Genomic DNA, 5,000 nt, shown 5'->3' with positions numbered 1-5,000 from the left:
CAAAATCAACAGGAAACCCCCCGCAAAACTACTGATCCTGCAAAGGAAAGTGGTACAGAATTCTTAAAGATGCTCAATATCTGTTCAAGAGAGTCTTGATTCTGCCCTTTTATATATGGATATACAGTCGAAGGAAACTGTTTCAGAGTTTACTAGCGAACGAGATGAAAGAATTAACTCATGCTTCTGGGATTTGGACAGCATAAGGGTGAGGTAGAGTAAAAAGTCTTGTACAGCGAGACCACGGGAGTGGAGGCATGTAGTTAGCAAATTCAGAAAAAAATATATATAAAGAGATTCAGCATTACGGCGGAATGTGAAATAGAAAAGACAGTGAGAGACAGGGTGCTGATAAGGCAAAAAAGCCTTGAACTTTGTCGAAAGACTGTGTCTGTAGAGCCTCCCATACATGAGAGGTATACTCCCTACAGTGAGAGACAGGGTGCTGGTTAGGCAAAAAAGCCTTGAACTCTGTCGAAAGACTGTGTATGTAGAGCCTCCCATACGTGAGAGACATACTCCCTACAAGGGCGGATAAAGTCCTTGTGTATTGTAAGCTACTGGAATGGCGAGGAGAATTGCTGAAAACGATACAAAACGCCTATCCTTGAGGATGATGAATTAGCAAGAGATGAGATGAAAGGTTTCCAGTTAAGATATTGAGTTTAAGATAGTCTGAGAATATTTATTGTAGAAGAAGGGGAACCTGAGTGTTATTAAAGAATATGAAATAGACGTCTGCATGATTGTGTCGAGATGTCATGTGGTGAAATAGTTTTTGAGACATTGAAGGACACCAAGTTCCTTCTGCTTCTTTCAAAACTGATAGCGTTGAGCGTTCTGTAGCATCCAGCCTTGAGTCCTGTTTACCCTGTTGGGAGGGTGTTCTGTTAAAAAAAAATGTGAAGGTAATGCAGAGTAGAGTCATCGGCATAAAAGTGAATAAAACTGTTCGGAAATATTGATGAACAATAGAAAGTGAGTGGAGGAAAGAACAGGTCCCTGCAGATTATCATTGTTTATAAGCTTAGGGGTAGAACAGTGACCCCCTACGAGAGCGAAAATAGACTGGCCTGAAAGGAAACAAATGATAAAAGTTTAGAGAGAGAGAGACATAATCGTTAGGAGGTAGTTCAGAAAAAAAATTACCAAATTCAGTCAAAAGATTTCGAAATTTCTAAGGCATCAGGAAATGTTTCACCGAAAACGCTAAGAAATCATTACTAGAAGCCATTTTGAAAGCACGATCAACTGAGACGCCCCATACGAAATCCATACTGGTGATCAGAGAGGGTTGAAAGTGATATATGATTAAGAAATTTCCTATTGAGGACTGTTTCAAAGGCGTTAGAATAACAAGAAAGTAAAACTGCAGGACAGTAGTATGCTGGGATAGAGCGGTCTCCCTACTTAGGCACAGATTGAATGTGGGCATATTCCCGGATGGAAGGAAAGAGAGATGCTGAAAGATAGAAACGAGAGTTTGACCAGGCTGGATGTCATCACGGAGGCACACCTTAAAGGACAATAGGATGACCTCCATCGGGCCAATAAGACTCCTGATGATTCAGGCTAGAAAGGGCATAGAAAACATGATATTTAAGAAATTAAATAATGGGAACGGTAAAGCCAGAGAGAGAATGAACAGGAGGAGTATGTCCTGAATCGTCCAGAGTAGAATTTTTAGAGAAAGTAAAGCGAAGAGTTTAGTTTAAGAGGCAGATGTGACAGCTGTAGACCCATCGGAATCGTAAAAGTGTTATATATATTTTTGGCTAAATGCCAGAAGGCTTTGCAAGAATTGAGGTCAGCAAGATTTGGAAATTCCTAGTGATGAAAGTTATTGGTAAGTCAAAGAATAAAACTAGCAGGATTTCGGGCATAAAAATAATCATGATGAACAGGAGTCTGAGGTCTCAGGTACTATCTTTAATAGCACGAAAGCAAGCGCGATCGAACCAGTTTTTTTTTGCCTGAGAAAGTAAGCGGAATGGGTGCGTCCATCCCTGAGACAGTCACTTCCGTAATGCACTTGGCACACACCGAGGGGTCGCAGACCTGGAAACAGAAATAATTCCACGGGAAAGTAGAAATCATCAAATCAACAGAAATACAAATCAATCATCTTCAGGTCATCTCACAGAGGTGACGCAAAATGCCAGAAGTACTGGCTCTTCGGCAAGTTCAGAAGAATATGCGGAAGGATTAGAGAGGTTGACAGTGTTAGGTGTGTCTCCAAGGCGGTTAGAAATACGTGTAGGGTTTTGCACCAAATGTTCTCGAATATGATAAGGAGAGCAAAGTTGAAGGCTTGTTTACCAGGCTGGTCATTGAAAGGGGATGAAAATCAAAGCTGGTGGTGAACATTAAAATTTCCTGAAATAGGGATTCACCAAAAAAAGTATGTCTATATGTAATCCACGTCGGAATAAAAATCGTCAAAGAATTTTATATAGTTGGTAGAACTAAGGAAGAGGTAAATCGCATAGACGCATTTAGTAATAGAAGAACAATTGAGTCTTATCCAGATAGTGAAAATTCCTAAGAAACAAAGTTGTGGGAACAAGAGCAAGTGGCATTGTTGCATACATATACGTAACATCTAGCTTTGGATTGAAATTCAGTATATATCAAGTAGAAGGTATTAGTTTTCAGATTCCGCAGAAACCTGCGTTTCGCTTAGGAAGAGGTGAAGTTTTAAGGAGATATGGTGTTCCATAGAATGGTAATCAGAGCAAAGCTGTTGCTTGCGAGCTTATTTCATATAGATTAAAATCTCCTAAGAGGAAGAGGCGGGCTGATGCATTTCTGTGACACCAGCTGAGCATCATTAACTGTTTGCTCACCTCATGGGAATTCGTGGGCATGAACATGATTAGCATACAGTATATGTAATTCAGAACTTATTAATTTTTTTTCTTTATTCTTGCATGGAGACATGCCCGGAGGAGCTCCCGGGCTTGGCGTCGTAGGGTGAGAGAGGCAACGCGCCCCTCGGTGCATGCCCATATTAATTGCTTGAATTTATTTTTTTGCTGACAAAATACTTAATTGATTAATGTTAAACGTTGATTGCATACATGACATGGCAATGATAGTTTATATTTTCAACATTATGGGAATACATAATAATTTCAAGATAAACAGTGCATAATCAACTAATAACAATTTTGATTATCAGTTTACATCCCTATCACTCAGTATTCCCGGAGGCGGATGCTCTACACCCACAGTCTTCGTACCCGGCCTGTTTCCAGTTGTAGTCATCATCACACTCGCCAAATTTGGAACGACAGATGCAAGTAATTGTTACCTAAATTGGGCAGGAAGAGTGGGCAGCGCGGGACAGGAATTAGGGAGGCTTAACGTGTCCCGAATACCCTGTTATTCAACGGTGATAGGTGGTGAGCTGCTAATATGAAAACACGTAAATACCTAAAAACATCAATAACTGAACATGTGAGTATGTTAATTTAGCGAAACTTTTGCTGTTACCTTCGACATCTCTAAAACTCTTGACAAAATCTGGAACAAATCTTTGCTTTCTATACTACCCTCCTCTGAATTATATCCATCTCTATGAAAATGGATCTCCAGTTTCATCTGAGGCCAATCTATCTCTGCTGTAGTAAACGGTCACTGTTCTACCCCTAAACATATCACAAGTGGTGTTCCCCAGGGATTTGCTTTATCTCAAACTCTATTTCTAATGCTATTGAACGATTTTTTTTAAAGAGATAAAGACTTGAAGGTGGCCTGGGCATGGATTTCGAAGCAACTGACGGGCACACAGAGAGAGAGAGAGAGAGAGAGAGAGAGAGAGAGAGAGAGAGAGAGAGAGAGAGAGAGAGAGAGAGAGAGAGAGAGAGAGAGAGAGAGAGAGAGAGAGAGAGAGTGAGAGAGAGAGAGAGAGAGAGAGAGAGAGAGAGAGAGAGAGAGAGAGAGAGAGAGAGAGAGAGAGAGAGAGAGAGAGAGAGAGAGAGAGAGAGAGAGAGAGAGAGAGAGAGAGAGAGAGAGAGAGAGAGAGAGAGAGAGACTGACATCACACGTGTATGCCAAATATAATATTATCAAGCTACCAACTGCTTTCAAGAGATACTAAACCTACAATCGTTCTTACGAGACATTGCTGCATATCAAGTGCATGTAATAATCACAGTAAACATTACCCAAAATAAGATAATGATGGCAAAAATAATATAGTAAATAAACACTTTCTATCACATTTTTTGCTGCCACTCCCAATTATTCGTGCGATTTTACATGTATTGAATTTTCATTCACTATGTCGGCATTTTCCGGTTCTGTTGGTATCTAACACGAACACACACACACACACACACACACACATATATATATATATATATATATATATATATATATATATATATATATATATATATATATATATATATATATATATATATATATATATATATATATATATATATATATATATATATATATATATATATATATATATATATATATATATATATATATATATATATATATATATATATATATATATATATATATATATATATATATATATATATATATATATATATATATATATATATATATATATATATATATATATATATATATATATATATATAAAACAGGGATCATAATTCAAGGGTACTTCGTTATGCTCACTCGCTGCCTCCACTATCGATTTTCCCTGACGAGCAAAATCCTAAGCAGCCACCCAATCCATCCTAAGTCCCTACTGGTAGGATCGATCGACTTGCTCCAGCTATAAGTTTCGTGGGTGTTTCTTTTGTCTCCTCCACTTAAGGTAAGGAAACAACACTATGAGAATGATCAACATCCGGAAGGTGAGCCACGTGCCTATATAGCCGGAGTTAGCGTTCAGGGACTTAGCTGGTAATAGACTTCGATTCAGTCTCATCAAGTAGCCGTTGGTCCGACGCGAAGTCATTCCAGCGATACCCCATGATCCTGCGAGGGCACCTGGAGCCAAGGTCGTCAAC

This window comes from Eriocheir sinensis, chromosome 27, assembly GCF_024679095.1.
Source record: "Eriocheir sinensis breed Jianghai 21 chromosome 27, ASM2467909v1, whole genome shotgun sequence".
Taxonomy (NCBI): Eukaryota; Metazoa; Arthropoda; class Malacostraca; order Decapoda; family Varunidae; genus Eriocheir; species Eriocheir sinensis.
This window is presented reverse-complemented; position numbering follows the sequence as displayed.